General features: G+C 41.1%; 1 protein-coding gene across 2 annotated transcripts in view; it reads left to right on the forward strand.

The window, feature by feature from the left end:
- The first annotated feature begins 7,413 nt into the window (after positions 1 to 7,413).
- Positions 7,414 to 23,093, forward strand: part of TNR (tenascin R) — a 334,017-nt gene continuing 318,337 nt past the window's right edge. For both annotated transcript variants that reach the window (XM_072128599.1, XM_072128600.1), the window contains exon 1: positions 7,414 to 7,686. The gene's annotated coding sequence lies outside the window, so the exon portion shown is untranslated. The remainder of the gene's footprint in view (positions 7,687 to 23,093) is intronic.

A 23,093-nucleotide genomic window follows, 5' to 3' on the forward strand; every position in this document is an offset into this window, starting at 1 on the left:
AACCAGGGATCAGTATTTATCTACAGGAAGTAATAAATGAAGCTTCCAGATGAATGACAGCAAGCAGAGATCTAGAAGAATTGATACAGAAAGTATTAGAAAATTGTATAATATTTCATCACACAAAAAATATCAATTATTTGTTGAAAGTGGACAAACCCGTTAAGGAGTTTCTGGTCTAAACATTTTTCTGTGCATTTACATTAGGTTATTAATATGACATAGATGGTGGGGGGTGCTACATGGCAGCTATTCTCAGAGGTTGAAATCAAGAACATTAAGCAGACGGCTCACTTCCTAGTGTAGTGGCCAGATCAGGTTACTGCAGGTCTTTTGAATGGGAGCTGAGCTGCAATTTCTCAGTTTGGTCACTACACAGAGAATAGAGCTATGAGCTTCTTGTTCTATTCTGGGTGTATTAACAATACAGCGAATTGGTTGGATCATCCTTAACCCTTTAAGGTACAACTGCATTTTCATCATCCAACTATTTTGAAATCTGGATGTTATGTGGGTGTGTCAATATACACTGACACTGTCCAATCAGTTTTGACTCTCTAAGGCCACACCCCCTTTCTCAATATTTGGACGGAGACACCCCATTGTCAATTTATAGATAGGTGACCATTAGAGGTAAACATGTCTCTTACAAGGTCATTGGAAACTGTCACTAGGTTTTACCCCACTAAACTACCAGACAATGAAATGTCCCTCTTTTATGTGAAATCTCTCCTGTTTACCTAAAAAAGTCACCTCCAATTTCATGTAAAAAATTAGCAAAAGAAAGTGACATCAAAGATGTGTCAAATTTAGAGGCTGGTTGGGAAGCATCAACTCAGAGGCGCCTAATAGTAATAATAAGAAGAAAAATCTTTATTTAGTGACATCTTATTCTGCAGCACTTTAAAAATCATAGGGAACATATACAAAAAAATAAATCTACCCTCATGTATATAGGTACTAGTGATGAGCGAGTATACTCGTCCGAGCTTGATACTCGTTCGAGTATTAGCGTACTCGAAACGGCTCGTTGCTCGGACGACTATTTCGCCCGCTCGATAACCAGCTTTCACTTAAGGAAACACAGTGAAGAACAGTGAAATTTAAGGATCATTTAAGTGAAGAACACAGTGAAGAACACATTGCAGATGTTTCCGTACATCTGCTAACTTATCCGAATACACGCGTGCCGAACTGTGTCCTTCACAATAGTATGTGAAGAACAATATGTGTGAAGAACACATTGCAGAGGTTTAACACGGGTCATTCTCCTTTTTGAAGTTCCACGAATATTCCATTGAATAAAAAAAAACAAGAAACAGGACTGACTTCATTATTTCTCAATAAAATGACACATTTTATTGCAGATCCTTGGTCCCCTTGAAAAATGCTCGAGTCTCCCATTGACTTCAATGGGGTTCGTTATTCGATACGAGCACTCAGGCTTCGGGAAAAGTTCGACTCGAGTAACAAGCATTTTAGTGCTCGCTCATCTCTAATAGGTACTAATGAACCAAACATAGAGGCATCTGAAGAACACCCGACTTACAGACGACCACTAGCTACAAACAGACCCCTGGTTGTTGGTAGTTTACTGTACTTTAGCCCCCGGCTACAATGATCAGCTGTAACATTTATCAAAGGCATCTGCGATTAAGCATTATTGTTACTCCTGGTTCTGATGACAACAAAACATTTTTTAAATCCAATTGTCACAGAGACTAAAAATGTTTTGATTGGGGTTACAAATATGCAGTTCCGACTTACATACAAATTCAACTTAAGAACAAACCTACAGAACCTGTCCTGTACGTAACCCGGGGGACTGCCTGTATACATTTTGCTTTGAGTGTTACTGTTGTTCAGTTGGGAACTTGTTATTTTTAAGCTGAAAAGAGGCAAAAGTGGTGATGGATGAGAAAGACGCGCGTGTCACTCATTACACCGCACTGGATTCTCACAGGCTGAGATATCAGATAAACGTACGTACAGATAACGTCTCCGCGCTTCCCTGCTATAATCCTTTATAAAAAAGATGACACCAATTTTATTGTCCTTTATTTACTCAGCGATTCCTCTAAAACGACACTATATTTCTGCAGCCAGTAACACTCTGGGGAGGAGAATATCTCTTACACGCTCATAAAAGGACCACCTTAGATGCCATAGAGGACAATGACCTGGATAATGTCACTGCACCTTACTCATAGCTATACGGAGTGCAGAGGTAGCAGTTATACCCAAGTGCTGGAGCCTAAGGGGGTCCAACTGGGTCTTATAAACCAGTAACTATGAGTATATAATACACCAGGGACACAGTCACTTTATTTTACTCCATTTAAGTTCTGTGTTGTGGCTTTACAGACTGCTGTAAGACTGAATCAGCATTTCCCCCTGCACTTCCTGTAATATCATCAGTGAGCAGTGGGAGGGGGGAAGTGCTACCTCACACTAACAGCCTGTATAGCTACAACAAAGAGGGGTTCAGTTAAATAGAAGATCATGAACTATAAACAGAGGCTGCACATAGTGCACATAGAGCCTCCTGGCTCATTAGCATAATTCTAAAAGTTGACTTTAGAAGGAAGGAGGCAATGATTAAGAAATATAAGAAGATTACCACAGTCACTATGCCTGGGTCTATGAGTAAGTGTCCCTTTTTTATCATGATGGATTTTGATGGTAGATTTCCATTGAGCTAACATAGAAAGATAGTAATAGCTAATTAATGATGATGAATAGATAGAGATTGTAAAAAGTTATCAAAAAATCACTTCACTTCAAAATTCAGGTGAAAAATTTCAGTGGGTACTTTAATAACCCAAACGCGACGTTTCAGACCCTATTCAGGATCCTTTTTTAAGACATGGGGCCAGATGGCGACATAGTGTCGCACAGTTTGTGTGCCAGTTTTGGGAGTAAACATCAAACTAGCCACGCAGCAAAAATAACATTGTTTCCCTCATTTATCCTGTTAGCCTAGATGTTTATCGACTTTTCATTCAGGGTCAAAAACGGGCGGAAAAAACACTCCAGCCCGAAGGTGCCGTAAACTGAGAAGCAACATAGTGGGGCAGATTTACTTACCCGGTGCTGTCGCGATCCCGCTGTGCGTTGTCCGACGAGGATTCGGGTCCGGCACGATTTACTAAGCTAGTGCGCCCGAGTTCCTGCATCCGTCACTTCTGCGCCTAGGACTGCTGGAGTTCAACTTCTTCTTCCCAGTGCTTGTAAGTGCGAGTCTTGCGACACAATTCTAAATGTTAAATCCTGTGTGTTGTCGAATCCATCGGGTTGTCCGACGACCCGCCCCCGATTTCTGTTGCGTGCAAGCCAGCGCCGATGCGGCAAAATCCGATCGCGTGCGCCAAAATCCCGTGGGAAACACGGCGCAAAACGGAAATCGTCGGGAAACCCGACAAAAATGCGTCCGACGGACCCTTAGTAAATGAGCCCCAGTGTGATAAATGTCCCCCACTGAGCTCTTGTGCAGAGCAGCTTATCCGCAGCAGCAGAGCTCAGCAGACACTACAGACAGTGGGGGTCATTTACTAAGGGCCCAATTCGCGTTTTCCCGACGTGTTACCCAAATATTTCCGATTTGCGCCGATTTCGCCTGAATTGCCCCGGGATTTTGAATTGCACGCGATCAGATTGTGGCGCATCGGCGCTGGCATGCACGCAACGGAAATCGGGGGGGGCGTGGCCGAACGAAAACCCGACGGATTCGGAAAAACCGCCGCATTTAAAACAAAAAATCTGTTGCGGAGCTTGCACTTACCTTCACTCAGCCCAAGCCGGTGAACTCCAGTGCGTTCCGATGCTTTTCAGCGCAGCAGCACGACCTGGTGGACGGCGGAGGAACTACCTTAATAAATCCCGGCCAGACCCGAATCCAGTCTGGCCGGGATCTTGATATACTTAGTCCTGGGTGCAAGCCAACAGAGTATGGTGATCGTCCATGTGAAAAGATATAAATAATTCAGCAGCACTCCATGTACTGAACGAATAAATCCACTTGTTATTCATTCATTACATGGAGTTTTTCTGAATTCTTTGTATCTAGATAGATAGATGTAAGTGATTAAATATAACATGCATCACATATAGTGGTGGAGGAGGTTACATTGGAGGTGAAGCAGCGCCAAACACAATATTTGCCATGTGTGAATAGACTGCCAGCATCATCTGTGGATAGACAGAGGTATAGATAGGAGGCAGATTATATGTACCTATATACATTCAGAATAATTGCATTACAAATGAAGATGATCCAAAAATAATACTAGGAAGCAGTTGGGTAATACGGTTCTGTGTATGTGACCGCTTGTATCCGAAACTCCATAGCACTGTATGAAGATTGGCTGCAACGAGGAGGAACCTGAACTCCCTTCCCCATTCATCAGACCTCTCCTGTATTGTGATAACAGACCAAGGAAATCACTGCTTATTTCCTAATAGTGGACATGACGATTAGAGTGTACAGTATGTAAGACCAAAAGAGGATTCGGTATAGTAAGTGATTTTTTATTAATTTAATCAAGCATTATAGGGCAACTTCTTTTTAGAACACACTTCTCTGTGGTTTCCATCACTAGGCACTTAGACCCATGGTGCAGAAGGGACGACTGACAATGCAACCCATAGCGAGTTTTTCCAGGTGGGCCGAGATTGCCCCCTGGGGAATCTCCCCAGCAGGTTCCATCCACTTCAGGCACTTGGAGCTAACATCTTCCAGCTCCATGTTCCTGTATTGGTGATTGGTGCAAGGGTTTGTTTGTCCCCCCAAATAAACAATAGCCTAGGATATTCTTAGGATAGACCACTAAAATTTTTCTTGGCCAACCCTAATCTTGTACAATTATTCCAATTGTTTGGAAACAGCCTTACAACTTTTCCCGGCTGATGCCAAGCCCAATATCTAAGATTATTGCTTATATCTTTCCTCTTTGGTATTGTTATACCTCTCTAAATGCTACAGACCGGCAAACTGCCAAAACTTCTGCTATTATAGAGGTGGTCGCACTTTCTGATGATCAATCATTAAACGACAAATGATTATTATCCAGCTGCGCCTTCCCCTCTTCATTCCTATGGTAATATGTGTATACCAGATTTCTTTTCAGCATATCATAAATCCTAATACTTAAAACCATAGAATCCAAAATGGGTTCTCTTTTATTTTCACATCATGGTGCATGGGTATTCACTTGTAGATAGCCCCCGCAGTACATTATCCAGGTTATGCTGCTGTCTTTACTTTGCAGAGCTACAAGGATATCACTGAATACTGTATGTATGATGCCTACATGTTGCTAGGGGTACGGTTCCGCTGAGCTGGGCTGATTCTGTATTTATGACTTGTACGGATATCATTTTACTTTTTTTCCTATCTGTTTCAGCCCAGTGACCACTTTATAAAGAAAAATGATAGAACTCTGTATGTGGTAAATGGAAGGAGTGCAGCACCAACAAGGTCCTTACCCGCACAAGACAACACTTTCTGCCTGATCAATTCAGAGTCTTAACTCCTGTTGACCCTTCGCTACGTTGAACTCTTGTAGGAAGTAAAGTCTGTGCCGATTGCTTTCTGTGCCCTTGTGCTTGGAATTACGCGTCCTTAAGACTGTACCGTGAGAGGCGCATTGGTATCAAGGACTCTAATTCAAGCTTCTTAGTATTTTCTTTATGTTGAGTTTTTACCAAGTGTTTCGTTTCCTTCTACTCCCCATAAAATCTACTTTATCCATTGGCTTCCTATGAGACTGACTTTGAATCTACGTACAGGCCGCCCTCTACTTAAGGACACTCGACTTACAGATGACCCCTAGTTAAAGACAGAGCCCTCTGCCCCCTGTGACCTCTGGTGAAGCTCTCTGGATGCTTTACTATAGTCACAGATTGCAATAATCAGCTGTAAGGTGTCTGTAATGAAGCTTTATTGATAATCCTTGGTCCAATTACAGGAAAAAATTTTGAAAAAAAATTTGTCTGGAGCTACAATGATAAAATACACAGTTTTGACTTACATACAAATTTGACTTAAGAACAAACCTATGGAACCTATCTTGTAGGTAACCCGTGGACTACTTGTATGTTGATTGAGGTCTACTGCTAATAGAACAAATATTGGCAACTTTTTAAAAGTAGCCTTTTTCGATGCTTCAACTAGAAAAGCATCAATGTTCAATATTTATTTATGTAACGTCATCATAATCCGCAGCACTTTACAGTTCATGGGGTGCATTGACAAACAGAATAAAGAGCAATAAAATGGTCAGAGAGAATAAAAGGAATGTGGATCCTGCTCTCAAGCTTACAGTCTATGAGATTTGAGATAAAAGAGGTTTTTCTCATCTGCCTATTCACATTTAATTCAATGAATCTGCCGTAAACATATATTTATTCAATTGGATATTAAAAAAATGCACCTGTGTAATGTTAATTTCACATAAATGTAATCATATGGTCCCAGAGCACAGCTGTCCTTAGATACATCCACCGCCACTGAAGGGATTTTGCAAAGAACCAAATAGTTTTTGCATATGAAATAGCTGGGAATTATTGTATGTCCCACAATCATCCTGTGGTAATGATCACTGAGTCCAGGTGGTCAGGCAGGGCTCAATAGTGCATGTCTGGCCACCACGGCTGAGGTTGAGGGTGGTCATATCCAAGGACAGCTATCTAATTTCTAAGGGACAACATAGATACTTTTATGGGAAATTATTTTTCACACAAATACATTTATTTTAATAACATCCAATTGGAGAAATGCATACATATGACATTTTAATTAAATTAAGTGTAAATACCTTGATGAGAATACCCCTTTAAGTCAACATTATAACGTAGCTCAATTATACAATATAATTTAGTCAATCTGTCCTTGAATAGGTTGTACACCTGTGCTGTACAGTGTGCAGTAATACTTTAGATCTTGGACCTTGATTAATGAGTGTATATTCTGCCCTGTGGGATATAAAAATAAAATGCTGAATAAAAATAATACACAATGCGCTAAAGTTAGCAGCGTGACACACAAATCTGAATGTAAAGTAATGTGCATATGTTTTCCTATGTTCTGGTGATAGTTTGAGATATAAGAATTTGTTTATGACCCCGCCGCCCAATATCTAGTCATAAAATTGATTGATTAAGTCAGTACAATACATATCATAGGTCAAATAGCTAAAATTAACAATAAACACTTATGTCTACAATTACTGATAAAACTTCAGTTTCTATGAATTGCTGCAAACATCATCTATGGTGACAAGTAGAGGGTCAGAATATGTTGCTGCACTATGTGGACATAGATTGGTTCTGTGTTGGGTCACTGATTCAATCTTAGCAGCTGCATCCATCTCAGTCTGTCCACTAGGGGGCCATGGTAGACTGAGCACAGCTATAGGGCTGAGAGGGAGAAGGGATATGACAGAGCTGGCTTTCTGCACTCTAATAAACCCCAGCAGGATCAGCTACAGTGCACTAAAGGCAGTGTGATCCTGCAACAGATACCCAGTCCTACAGCCAGAGACCTTGGCTGTCCCCTGCAGAGGAAGCTAGGGGGACTGCAAGAAGACCCTATCCCTGCTGGATTGTGTGGAAGCTGCTGAAAAGAGCCCAACATCCCTCCAAGCTGAATCAGTGCTCCATCCATCCCAGATCAGCCTTCCCAGCCGGGTGAGTTTCTCCAGTACTTCACAATCTACTGGCAGAGATCATTCATTTCAGCACCTTGGACAGCAACTATCCATTGCATCCAATATCAGCGTGGATCTCTGTATATACAATGTCATAGCCAATTATAATGCAATATCAGCTCTTATTCTCATTGCACATTTCCGCTAAGTAGCAATGGGATGTATTTTATAGCTGACATATGAATTGTTACCTCCTTCACTGCAATGTTGTGTCTGGAGACTATATAATATTGCCTGTACCTGCAGATTATAATTCACCTGCATAGAGTGACATCCTGAGATTTGTGGTCATGGAGGAGTTAATCAGACTCGCAGCTGTTACATTGTATCGCATATTCAATTGTTATCATTGATATTCAAAATATTTACATTAGGATTTGTGGTCAAGTAGGAGTTAATCAGTTAGAATGTTACATTGTATCACATATACAATTGTTGTCCTTGATATTCATAATATTTACATTAAGATTTGTGGAAGTTTAGTGAAATTTGTACCAGTGTTTTCACCTTATTTAAGTTTCTATCAGCTAATAGCAGATATGAGAGGGACAGGAAAGCAATTTAATATAGAGATAGCTTACAGCAGCACTTGAAGGAGTGTTTAATATTGATCCAATCTTGCACAAAATGCTATCCTGATAGAGAGGAAGAAAAACTGCACTTCATACTGGATCTGTGCTCTCGGCTTCTATATGTGTATATCTATTGGTCTTATATAGGGGTAACTGGAATTATTCCTGGATGGACTTGATATAGGGGATTGCTCCTTTGGAGTATCTCAACAAGGTCTATGCATGTTCTAAAGTTAAGACATGATAAAGCAAGAAACCTATACATTAAGTGCCTTATAGATATGGCACAGTTGAAGGCTTTTGTGGTGCTGGTTTTATTCCCGGCACTGGATAGGCATCTCCTATTTACTACAGTGCATTGATACTGAGGTTGGACTCATCCATAATTTCTTCTAAATGGCAGATAGCTGGCTTGGTGTCATAAGGACTTGGCTGTTGAGATAATGATACCACCTATGAATATTCATCAGGTCACCTTCCAAGGCTATTCATTGTGTTGATAATGTAGTATACCTAGCTGTAGAGGTGACTAGATATAGAAGAAATCATATCATATACAGTGTAACTTCTTCAAAAGACCACCTCTTTGAGAAGACCAAACCGGATTGTGTGTTTACACATAGTATCTTCTTTAAGAAGACCACCCCCTTAGAAGACCAGTTCTCAATGGAATGTTGGTGGTTGTTTCATTGTGCATATGGTACTTATAGCATCGGTAATCTAAGAGAAGTGAATGAGTGGAGAAGTAATATGAGTATAAGATGAAGCGTCTTAATGATTTGCATGCACCCCACACTTTCATTGTCAGACTTTTGAGGAACACAGCAGGAAACCACTAAGAGCCTCTTCTGAGTAATTACATAAGATAATGGGAGAGACTTAGCTTAATATTAAGGTTTTATACGTCTTTGAATGTTTCAAGTTAGAGGAGTTTGCAATAATTTTGCGCTGTAATGTTGGATACAACTGTATTTGTTTATCATGGGAGAGTCAAAAACCCAACATTTCCCATCTTAATTTTTAATTTCTGCCATTCCATTCAATAACGTCATATATTTGGGATCCAAGGCATCTTTAGACATTTGGTTTATGAAGATATGGAAGTTTCATACTAGAAGGAGGATAATGGGAGTTGTAGCTACGGATGAGAATCATCCAAGATTTGATGTGCTGAAGCTTTGCCAAATTTTTCAAAAGATTCGGTTTAGGTCTCAATCGAATCGGTCTGAACCGATTGTCCTGGAGATTGGTATACACACCTCTAGTCCTCTAAAACATAGATTCAATAAATAGGCCCTATCTGGTTTCATTCATTTTCTATAATCTATATTTAAAAATACCTAATATTAAGCTTGTAAAAAAAAATCTGTGTTTTGGAGGACTTCAGGGTGTTATAATCCAATTTCCTGGATGATTTGAGCAACATCAGTTCATCCAAAACAAATCAGAAAAAAATCAGTTTTGGAAAATCTGCGAATCAACAAATCGATTTGCTCATCTCCAGGTTGTAGCTGCATATTACTTGAATATCGATGAATAATACTCTATAGGTAAGGAGATAATGACTTGGTCCTAGTATAACTATCCATCACAATTAAGACCAAACTCCCTTGAAAATTTTGATATTCCAAGTTTGTGTTGCTTGATTGTTTATCGTGAATTCAACAAGTGGAGCTCAATTATTCTGTAATGAAAATTAATGGCATTTTCTAAAATACATTGCGCACCAATTCCTTAGGGGGTTTTAAGATTTCTGCTGCGGTTTTCCAGTAGGAACATTCACCATTTACCTCCAGGGGCTGAGAATCTGTCTTAGTCATGTGTGATCGCTCAGGTGTGGGGAGCATGTTGGTGGTAGGATAGTCACCTGAGACATCACTTGATAAGAAACCATTTACCTGGGTCACATGGGCGGGATATCAGCAGTCAATTAATGTTTCCAATTATGTTTCCATTTGCAAACTATGAAATATTGACACAGAAAGTATATTGGAAAATTGCATATTATTACTTCTACAGGCAACACCAAACAGCAGCTCAGATATTGTTATGTTATACCAGTAATCTATGATACGTGATAGATGGAGTCTCTGGATCTGGGTTCTTCTGCTTCAAAATTTCCAGACAGGTCTCCACAAATCTGAGGATAAAGTTTATATCTGGTCCCTGTTTCATCACCTACTGGAAGAAATGTCTCCATAGCAATAGTCACTTTACATGCAGAATAACTTTTCCTTGTAAAATGTGTTGAATTTCCTTCTTTGCGGTTTTATAGGTTTCTCACATTGGAGGTGTCAGGTGCTATGAGATTATGATCTATTCTATCTATAAATCAACCTTTCTGTTCTTTGTATTTCCTCTGGTCTCTCATTCCATCTATACAAATGAGGAAGGGCTGAATGGATTGCAAATATCTTCTTCAGCAACTTAAAATAGTATTAATAATCTGTCTATCATTTATCTATCTACATCACTATCTATCTCACTGTCTATAGATCTATCTATCCAAAAAAGAAGGTGTGTTACACTGAAACATCGCCATCTTAAAATAAATTCACCTGAATTTTCACTGAAATCTGGGAGTGCTGCTTGTTTTTCCTATTTTTATATGAAGAGGTTTATGTGTGAAAACCCATGGACCTGCACCCAGGTCTGTCTATCTATCTATCTATCTATCTATCTATCTATCTATCCATCCATCCATCTATCTATCTATCTATCTATCTATCTATCTATCTATCTATCTATCTATTTGTAGGAAAGAGGCAGCACTCCAAAGTACGTGGAAAAGGGTGAAGCGTTTATTCCATGTGCAACGTTTCGGCATTGTGGCACGCCTTTTTCAACGCCGAAACGCCACAACGCCGAAACGTTGCACGTGGAATAAACGCTTCACCCTTTTCCACGTATACTTTGGAGTGCTGCCTCTTTCCTACAAATATCTTGACGGTCCCCAGCCAAGGGTCCTACGGCTGCTGCACCCTCGCCTGCCTGTGCTGCTTCAGACTCTCCTTCTTTTGTATCTATCTATCTATCCATACAATTGGTACAGTGCTGAATAATACATTGGGGCACATTTTCTTACCCTGTCACTGGAGTTCACTGAAAGTGCATTGTCCGTCTATTGTGCAGTGTGCGGCTATTCACTAAGATAGTGCGCCTGAAATCATGAATGTGTCGCTTCCCTGCTCAGGTCAGACTTTTTTGTAGTGTATTTTAAACATAGGGTGTGCGACACAATTTAAAAGTTAAAGGCCGCAGTCAGTCGGAACAATCTGACGGTACACCCCCTAATTTGTGTCCCATGGAAGCCAGCGCAGCTGCGCCACAAAAAGGGTCACGTGTGCCACAATCCCAAACCACACTCTTCTTAAATACCTGTGCAAGCCGTTTTAGCCTCCGAAAAAGGTGCAGAGTCCAACAAAAGTGCACAGCGCGACCCTTAGTTAATGAGCCCCATTGTGTTATCTATCTATAAATTTATATAAATCTTCCTACAGTATATCTACCCAACGGTCCTTCCTTTTTTTTTTCTTTATTAATGACAGATAGCTAAATATCACAATATGTACTATGTAGTATTTATATGACACATTGTCCATAGATCTTGAGAAAGGTTCCATTCCACGGGAACCAAAACGGAGCACATGGAATAAAACCAACTGTACCATTTTTTGGAGAGCTGACTGCTACAGTCTATCATCTATCTATCTATCTATCCATCTATCTATCTATCTATCTATCTATCTATCTATCTATCTATGTATCTATCTATCTATCTATCTATCTATCTATCTATCTATCTATCTATCTATCTATCTATCTATCATCTATCTAACCATGCAGCTGTCTGTAGACTCCAAAAACACACAAATAGAACATATTCCAGTACTTTTCACAGGACAACTATATCCATTGCTCAACATTGGCCTCACCCTATCTGTTTTCAGCCACCTATTTATGGCTTCATCTACTTTATCTTTAACCTTGTGTAGCTTCCATAACACTGTCTATTTATCCATTCATCCACATTGGTAAGATCTGTGAGGCATATAACGAGGGGTTGTATAAAGATTTACAGGACAAATCTATCAATTTGTTTATCTATCCATCTATTGTCTGGTCTGTCTGACTAATCATCTATCTATACATATGTAATATAAATTAGTATTTCACTGTCTCACGTGATGTTTCCATTGGACAAATCAATCTATCAATCGATATTGATCTCACTCTCCCTATTTATTTATCTATCCAATTACCTATACAGACAGAACAGAGCTGAAAATTACTATGTATTGTGTCGTTTCCATGGGATAAACCTATCTCTATCTATGTATCTATCTATGTATCTATCTATGTATCTATCTATGTATCTATGTATCTATCTATATCTATCTATCTCATATCTATCTATTATCTATCTATCTATCTATCTATCTATCTATCTATCTATCTATCTATCTATCTCCTATCTATCTATCTCATATCTATCTATCTATCTATCTATCTATCTATCTATTTATCTATCTATCATCTATCTATCTATCTATCTATCTATCTATCTATCTCATATCTATCTATCTATCTATCTCATATCTATCTATCTCCTATCTATCTATCTATCTATCTATCTATCTATCTATCTATCTATATCTATCTATCTATCTATCTATCTATCTATCTATCTATCTATCTATCTCATATTTATCTATCTATCTATCTATCTATCTATCTATCTATTTCTATCTGCCTATCTATCTATCTATCTATCTATCTATCTATCTATATCTATCTATCTATCTATCTATCTATCTATCTATCTATCTATATATCCCATATCTATCTACTATCTATTTAGATAGAAGAATGGTATGTATCCCAATGTTTTCATAGGACAATCTATGTATTTGTCTTTCTGCTTATCCACTCCCCGCCATCTCCATCCATCTATCTCTCCTCAGTCACAGGGTCTTACAGTAGATCCCTTTGTAAGCTCAGCGTCCGCTGCCTCCCCTGCGCTGGAGCCCTCCTAATCTTTAGTTATGGACTTCTTTGTACTGACTTGATGCGCTCTATTAATAAATCTTTTATTTAGGAGGACTGATGGAGCACTGTCTAGATATTACCCTCCGCCGTCTCTTTTTTTTTCTCTCCTTCTCTTTGTCCACAGTTCATTAATTCCGGAGCAGATTAAGAGCATAAAATAATATAGTTACAAGCGTCTTTTCTTGCCATTGCAGATTTATTTTTGTGTTAACTGCGGCTCTTAAATCTGGAATAAATATTATGCTGTGAGCTGTAACTCCATGGACCCGGTTCCCTGCTCCGTAGATCTGGCGTTCATTCTGCTGCCTCCCTTTGATAGGACGTGAGTCAGCGGAGGGATCGTCCCAGCGCTCGCAAATGTGGGTTATTCTTTCTTGCCTTCAAAAGCAATAAACAAAAATAGATTTGTGTGACTGCGATTGTTCTGTATAATAACAGATGTACGGCAATTTCTCGCAAGTCTCTGGCAGGGAAAATGTTGGTTTAGATGAACTCGGCCAAGCTTCATTGCTGGAACATAGAAGGAGCCTGGAATTGTACCGTGTGATGGGGCGATGCTCTGCAGATTGCTCATGTTAGGTATTTATAAAGCAATTTGGTACCGTGGATGGGTTAATGGAGCAGAGACAATACAAGGGAGATTGATGAATTTTCCCCCCTCTTGAACATAATAGATTAAGAAATTGTATGGGGGTGGGAAGAAGACTGTACAGGTCAATGGCTGGGGGCAGCCCTTTTGTGTTTGGGGCCACTTTGCTCAATCAGACTCCAGTAACTTGGGACTTTAAGCTCATTTTTAACATCTTAACTGGGTTGAACACTAATATAAAACAGATAATTTAGTGGAAGATAAGCATAAACTCGTGTCCTAGTAAAAGAATAAATGTATACAATAGATAGAGATGTGTCTGTCCTGATCTTTACTCTTGGCTCTTCATATATAGATACTGTATGTGTCTTACAAGGTGATCATCTTTTCAAAACAACATTTGGGCACATCCACCAGGGCTTGTGCACCAGATATCTGTCATACAAGCCCTGAAATTGCCGTAATTCGGCCAATCACCTATTACCCCTTATGCTACCTCCTAGATAAGTGGATGTGGGGGTCTGTGAAGGAGGGATACTGGTGGATCAGTGGGCTGGCGGGGGGCAGGAACTGTTCAGGAGCGGGTTATGATGCAATTCTATGCCAGGTCAGACCTGGGTTAGATGTGCTCAACCATTGCATTAATCAGAAGGCTGGAGCCTCCTGATTAATCCATCCAGGATGCACCATCATAGACTTGGCACACTTTGCACCAGTGTTTGCTAAATGTGCACCATATTGGCGCTCCTGCAGCTAAACCCTCAAGAAGTATATGCCTCTGCAAGTATATGGCAAGCGGCATGGCCACCGGTCAAAACTACGCCTAGTTGGGGAGGGAACGTCCTGTGCCCACCTAATCCGCTGGCCACCGCGCCCTTCTACACCCGCTCCATGTCCACATGGCGTAGAGGTGTTGTAGTCGCTATTGTAACTCTTGCACTGCTGAATAATATGCCAGGAACTGGTATAGAAGCACTGATACATCTCCCCCTATGTGACTGTGTGCAGACTATATCCAGAATGTATTGTTTGGTAGGAGGTACTCCAGGATTACAGAATTTTTGTGAGGACTAGGGGTTCAGGGATGATTGGTGCACTAAGTATTTGGATAAACATGTTTTCATTTTAGCTGTTCTCAATCTACGGTGCCCAAAGTTGTGCCTTGGTAACAATGAATCTTTGAATCTAATTGATAGAATGATGTATCAACCTACTGTTATCCCGGATTATTTGGATATGGAAGCCCACGGTGGAAGGGAGAACGTGAGACCTTTTAGACTTAATCCACGCTGGTTTACAATCTGGACAGTTTGGATAAGATGATTTTATATTGGAATTTTGGGAATCCTGGGTTTCAGTGCTGCTTTGAAAACACACTGCACGTTTTAGATGCCTTAAAGACATTTATTTCAAGGAAATGTGTATTAAAAGAGGAGATTTTGTGAAAAGAAAAATTCGCTTCTAAGGAAGGTTTGGGACAGCCAGCAGGAGGTTCTACCTGTTGCTAGTAGGGATCGATTTGAGCCAACTCTTACAAAGTTCAACATGTTACATAGGAGACAGCATATCATAAAAACTTCTTCAGGGCTCAAGATCAATATTTGGAAGGAGGTAAAAGGCCTCTATGATAAATGGGAGCAAACAGAAAGTAAGAGTTGAAGCGATAAGAAACCGGTTGGGGGAGGGAATTTTAAAGGAATTCAGATCATTCTATGAGAATCTTTATCGTTCAGAAGCCGATTAGGATGATATAGATTTAATGGGGGGAGTTTATCATTGCAATTTGTCTTTGACTTGGTTGTCTATGTTCAAATCCACTTTTGTTTTATCAGAATTTATAAACTGAGTCTATGGGGCACATTTACTTACAGGGTCACCGGAGTTCACAGTTCATTGTCGCGACTATAATGCACTGTGTTGCGATTCACTAAGATCGTGCGCCCGAAGTCACGAATGTGTTGCTTCCCTGCTCAGGTCCGACAGAGTTCACCATCTTTTTAGTGGTGCATGTAAGTGCTTGGGCTTGGGACACAATACTCACATGCACCGCGATGAAGACGATGAACTCCGGGGCACCTCGGCGGACTTCGACGCAGCAGCGACACCTGGTGGACATCGGGCGCAGGACGTTCATGAATCACCGGAAGACCCGAACGCTCGTCGGAGAAGTCGCCGTTGGAACACGAATGGACCGGATGAGTAAATGTGCCCCACTGTGTACAATTTGCTCAGCGTTCCCTGCTCTATAACACCCTTCCTTTAACTAGAACACAATACACAAGCAGCTCAGCTCCTCCTGCTCTATAACATGCTGCCTGCAGATAGGGCACTATTTACAATCTGCTCAGCTCCTCTTGCTCTGTAACATGCTGCCTGCAGAGTGGACACTATTTACAATTTGCTCAGCTCTTACTGCTCTATAAGATGCTGCATGCAAATTGGACACTACATACAATTTTCACAGTTCCTCCTGCTCTATAATATTCTGCAAACAGATTGAACTACATATTCAATGTGACAGGATGCAAAAAGCTCAATATCCTATGATTGTAAATGGGAAAATGAAAGGAAACATCATGGGGAGGATTGACCTTGTAGACCATCGTAAAGGACTAAGATAATTGATTAAATTTATTGTCTTGTTTAGAGAAAACCAGTAACAGATTTATTGATCTTTAGAGAATACAAGTCAATCGTGTAAATCACCATCCGTATTGTAGGGATTGTTCTTCAGTACAGCCGCGTGTATTATCGTGAAGTTGCAGTTTAGTCAGACATAAATGTAGACAATGGTCCTTGATTATGAAGCTCTATGTAAATTAAAACTTGTTGCCCATAGAAACTGTCCTGGTGCCAGGTGTTATAGTGTATAAAGAAAACTTGAAGATAAAAGATCTGATTTAGTTTGTTCATGCTCCCTACATAATATACTAACCATAGAGTAACCGGCTGTCATAACATAACAGCAGGGGTGTGACTTTAGGGGATGCAGAGGTTGCGGTCCCACACGGGCCCAAGATGTTTAGGGGGCTCTTATTGTATCACTTTTCCATATGAGAAGACTATTACTATACCGTACATTATAGTTGGGGACCTGGCACAGTCTTTGCACTGGGGCTCATCAGCTTCTAGTTACACCACTGCATAACAGTAGTACTTGGTTTACCTGCGGCACCCCCACAGGTGAAGGAAAACATTACATGCGCCCTATTAACATAATAAGGTCGGCTATGCAATGTAGGGTCCTCCTGGAGGGGAGGGTTACCGCTACCGCTAATTTATTGATTGATAAATGTCCTGTGTGAAGACCTCCCCTCTATTTCTTAACCATAAGGCTCTAGTATTAGGATTCATTTAGACAACCCACCCAAACAAGTTGATATTTTTTGAGAATTGCCATTCCATAAAAACCAATGATCCTGCCCTCTCTTGTGTGGTCTTAATTTGCCGGCTGTCCCCTGGCAGCTGCTGCCCCTCCTTCCCATTAACCCTGCGGCATTTGGTTTGAAATTAACGAATCCTTGGCAGGAGAGCACACGGTGGATTGATCATCTGATCAATGAGTCCCTCTGCTCATCTCATTTAATCAGCAATCAATTAGCGCTGGTGCAGTAATTGTGTGAATGTCCAGCCCAGACCTCAGGCGCGGAGTTATTGCCAACGTGAACGTGTGAGCACATGTGCCAACCGCTTCCAGCTCGATCCGACTTTTAGGGAAATGCTTAAAAATGGAAAATTTCTCTACTATCAATACAAACCTTAGCATACCCCCAAAAGTGTTACAAAGGTGTTCTATGGATTAGTGATGAGCAGAACGTTAAAATTTGAATTGAAACAAATTAGTTGAGGACCAGATCCAAACCCTACTAGTAACACCCATGTTTGGTGCTGGCACCGATTGCAGTGGTTTATTGTTTAATGCCACTGGCGACATGGCACCATTTTTAGGGAGTGTCCACTAATGGTGGCGCAATTTGGCCACTGGTAAGCAACTATATTGATTCAAAGAACACCGTTAACGGCAGGGAAGTGGAGCCAAACCTGGATCCGTACTGGGACTTTTTATAAAGTTCTGTATGGTCGGCACCTTCATTCCCCCACCTTGCATGATCATGTGATATAACATATATCCCAAACCTAGGTCCTACCTGGCATAGAGATAGGCGCCGGCAAGTGGACAGGAACGCCCCATGCCAGACCACATCCCCACTGGTCACGCCCCTTCTCGTGCCGCTGGCATAGAGTTGGCGTGAAGGGGAAAATCATCGCGAATGCTAGCGATACACTAGCACTTGCAATTATTTCAGGACTTCTACGTGTTCTGGTGCAGAATCCCTGATAAATAAGCCCCATTGTTGGGATAAGTGTTCGAATATCATGCGCTTCTAGAGTTTCATTCTCTCTATGGACACTGCCTTTGCAGTCCACCTTTTAGGGAATGGAATAGACTCCTAACTATAGACAGCACTGTATGGTTGTCATTGTATCCCATTGTTACAGTGTAGGGACTTTTCTGGGCTGGAGAACATCAACATAGGTCCAGAAGAGATTTTCCTTTCTCCTTATAGTGATTTCCTTTGCAGGCACTTAGGGCGGTGATTTATCTGGAGTCAGAACATTTGTGTGTGTGTCTTTTTTTGTTTTTTCCCCCGGGTTTTGATTTATTTTAGAGGATGATATATTTGGAATTCGACTTTATAGGGGTTTTCCCACGAAGCAAATTAGGCCCTATCCCTTACTACAAAAAAATTGCCTTTAGCATGGCAGTGGGGGTAGATGGGCATGGCCGCCAACAGAAAGGACGGGCACCGGGCATTCCTGCACCGTGCTTGTGTACTTTCTAAAAAAAAACTGTGAATACTTTGTTCGTGGGTTTTTCCACAAACCTACCAGCCGGCGTAGGCATGCTGGCCGGCGCAGCCATCGGACAGGTACATGGTGAGGTCTAAGCCTCTTGATGTATCCAAAGGGATGGGGTTAGTGTGGTATCATATGCCGGAGCGTATCTTCCCCAAAGACACTATAGAGATATATAAGAGCTGCTGCAAAATGAAGTTTACAGATCACATACTTACCAGAAGTTGTGTTTCTTCTGAACACACAATGGACTTCTGATTTCTGCTAATTTTTGCGGAAGGGCTAGATACACTTTAAAGGAAATTTAGGAGTTTCCTAGAAATAGATCTAATGGTAGATTTCTCCTTCCTGCCTCTGCCCTAATCTGTAATTTAATAATCCTGGAAATTAAGCTTACTTGTTTAAAACTTTATTTTAGTAGTATGCAGAGGCTACTGGGCGTGTACAAGCCTGTCCAGACTCGCCCCTGTAGCCCTTTTCATCCCCTCCTACCCTATCTCCAACGAGCTGCGCACACTCCTCTGAGTAGCTGGGGCTGCTGCACATGTGCAGAGCTGCTGCGCGGAAGATACTACGGATGCTCAAACAAGTTTGCACTGAAGATGGGGTAGGAGGGAATGAAAAAGGCTACTGGGACATGGAGTAGCCGTAGCTCCCGCTCCACGGCGCGGCTACTCCACTTGAGAAAATTAGCACATATATCGGACTAAGTTTGTAAACAGTTCTCGGGCCAGTAAAGATTGATTCAAAAAAGGATTGGGCTTGTTCATATTAATAAGAATAAGGAACATGCCATTGTATCCCCCTTATTACGTAGCTCCGGAATGGTAGATTTCCTTTAAATCAAACATGAAAGGGTAAAATCTACCACTATGTTAATATTTGCAAAACTGCTGACACTATGAAATCTCAATCTGCATATAATCACATATATATCTGTATCCGGTGCACAGTACAGCACTGCCTGAAAGCAAACATTTCCTTGTATTGACACACAGACAAGTGTATTTCCTCCATGAATTGCATCCATTCCTATAATAGCCTTGTCTAATGTCTACATGTGTTTTTATTGTTTTGCAGGGATTTTTTTTTTTTGCATTGCTTGATGGCTCAATTGAAAAGCTCAATGTCTCATTTCCGTGGTGCCGCGTGTAATGTTAACAATAATTGCTTACTACACAATTAAAACCCTGTATTTGCAATATTTCACTCTTATTAGACAATATGGATCGTCCAATCTTGATATTAGAGGACGCCTCATAATTGCTTCATTTACATAATCCCTAGGTGCAGGCGCGCTATTGGAAGGCTTATGCTGAGGCTGGTTGTGACAGGGATTTAGGGGATTAAAATTTGGGAAAACATAAGGCAATGCGGTTTATTAAGCAAATGCTTTTGTATCAGGACAATTATGGCAGAACATATGTAGGTTACAGTCTTCTTCTGCCTGGCTCTGGGATAGGCTTGTGCCATGTAATGGAGCTTGATCTTTTCTTGTGTAATTGCTTTTCCCGGAAATGTGGATATAGTTGTAGTATTATACTTGGCTGTCAATGTAATGCCCCATTTCTGTATGTAAAAAAAGAAAGACTGTCAATCACTTAGTAGAACCGCCCACTGGACTCCTAAACCCACACGGAACATAACTGGATATATGACAATCCTACACAAAACTACTGTATGGATCAATCAGCTTCTCCTACTAAGGTTCCCTTTAAGATCCTCCCTACTTTCCTAGTGATGGAATTTTTGTTATAATTTGGGCTAATGGGAGTTTTTGGAGCTCTGTATCAGACAAACTGCTATAAAGATAAATTAAGAAATTCATTCGCATGGAATTGAGTATTTCTTGGTGTTTGATTGAAAAGAATTACAACCAGATCTTCAACTCACAGGAAACCCACACTGTGGTTTCTTTTAGAGTGAAGAACCATTAATTTTTATAATAAGGAGCTGAGACTCTTCATCACTTCTTCAGTAAGTCAGGTACCATTATTGTTGTGATGTGGAGCCCTTTGTAATGTACTGGTTGTATGTAATAAGAAAAAGTCCTTAAAAATCTTTTGGGGAAAGGTCGGAGTGGAGGGATTGGTCAGTCCAGTAGAATCTTAATGGTACAACATGTTATAGAGCAGCAGGATCTGATCACATTGTACATAGTGGGGCTTATTTACTAAGGGTCCGCGGATTGCATTTCCTTCGGACTTCCCGACATTTTTAGGATTTACTTACTCAGTGACTCAGAGTTCCCGAAAGTGCATTGTCCGTGTATAATGTACTCTGCCGCGATTCACTAAGATTGTGCGCCCCTATGCTGCATGTGTTGCTTCCCCGCTCAGGTCCTCCGGAGTTCACCATCTTCTTCCTGTTGCATTTAAGTGCTAGATCTTGCAACACAATTTGAAAGTTAAATCCCGCGCTCAGTCTGAATCCATCAGATCGTCCGACGGCCCACCCCCGGACCTATACACAACATACTGTAAGTCATCAATGTCAGATCAGTGGTGGTCCAATAGCCTTTAGCACCAGATTCAACACAGAGAACAAAACTGAAGGCATTGGCCACTCTCATGAAGTGAGGTTCTTTGTGTTGAGCTCAGCACCAAAGGCTTCCAGAATCAGTAAATTTTGGGGGGTTCCAAGCACTGGAATCCTATGGATAGGTTGTATCACAAATCTGAAAAACTTCATTAAGACCTTATTGACCCCAGTGTCAGGTTTTGACGGTATCCGTTTAAGGTACTTCTTCTGATGCAACGCCTCTCAATGGTGAGGTTCTTTGTGTTGAGCTCAGCACCAAAAGGAATCAGTACATTTTGGAGGGTTCCAAGCGCTGGAACCCACCGATCCTATAGATAAGTTCACATAAGTTCACAAAATCTGAACACCTGAACAACTTAATGACCACAGTGCTAGGTTTTTATGGGGGCCGTTCTGGTACTTCTTCTGATGCAACGCCTTTCTACAGTGTCGCATTAGAAGAAGATTACAGGACATCGCACCCTGCTGGTGCCGGGGCTGGGTGTGTGTTTCCAGCATTAGCACCCGGGGTTAGGAAAGGCTCTGATACTGGGTGTTAAACTCCTTAGACACTCTGGTCAAACATGGACTATGGTGTGGGTAGGTGCAGCAGTGATCACAGTCCTCTGGGGGACCCCTTGGGCTGCCCGTAGTAGCTTTCGATTAGGCAATGTCAGAAGTTTGGTCTGACAGTATAATGCACAGAATTTGTTGTGCAGTGCATTATTATAGAGATCAAGTGCTCTCCTGTTCGTGTCCCCTAGTAGGGCAAAGAAATACAAAAAAGGTTTTAAAAAAATTTATATATAAAAAGAAAAATGAAACAAAAACACAAGCACACAAAAATTGCCTGCCCCTTCAAAAACAAAAACATAAAATCCCTCATATTTTGTACTTCCACACCTTTATCAACCCAGGATTAAAATACCTAATAGAGTAGAAAAAAATGTTATTTAGGTTACACAATAAATGCTGAATTTTCTTTTAGAAACTATGTCAGATTTGAGTTTTTTTTTTTTTTTTAAATACTGTATACTATACAGAAAAGGTCAATAAAAGTTCACCAGTAGGATATATGAAACCCAAAATTGAGCTATTAAAAATTACATTTCGTACCAAAAAAACCAAGAACACAGACAGCTCCGGTAACCAGAAAATAAAGAAGTTATCGAAGGGAATTGACGAAAAAAGGAAAAATAGCTTTGGCATTAATGTGGAAAAGAGGTGCAGTCTGGGACCAAAGTTCTCCTTGCAACAGAACAAAGAGACCCAAGTGTATGGGCAGCACGGCGGCTTAGTGGTTAGAACTACAGCCTTGCAGCGCTGGGGACCTGGGTTCAGGTCCCTTCCAGGTCAACATCTGCAAAGAGTTTGTAAGTTCTCTCCACGTTTGCGGGGGTTTCCTCCGGGTCCTGTAATTTCCTCCCAAACTGCAAAACATACTGGTAGGATGGTTTAGATCAGGGTTCCCCAAACTACGGCCCGCGGGCCACATATTTTGATCCGGCCCCCGACGCTTGTCGCGCCAGCACCGGGCCCCCGCGGCCCTCGACAGTCGGGCAGGAACCTCCGTCCGGACAGGAAGCTCCTGCCCGTCACTGTATAGTGCTTGGTGGGACCGGAAACGCCGCTCGAGCACTATTGCTGGAGCGATATGGCTGGAATGCAACCCCGGCACAAATCGCTCTTTGAACTTGGATGCGCGCCCGGACGCGGCAAGAAGATAGAAGACGCGCCGCGGGAGACTTAGGTCAGTACAGGGTTTTTATTTTTTTTATTAAAAACGGTAGTAAAAAGATT

The sequence above is a fragment of the Engystomops pustulosus genome, chromosome 10 (assembly GCF_040894005.1).
Source record: "Engystomops pustulosus chromosome 10, aEngPut4.maternal, whole genome shotgun sequence".
NCBI classification, from domain to species: Eukaryota; Metazoa; Chordata; class Amphibia; order Anura; family Leptodactylidae; genus Engystomops; species Engystomops pustulosus.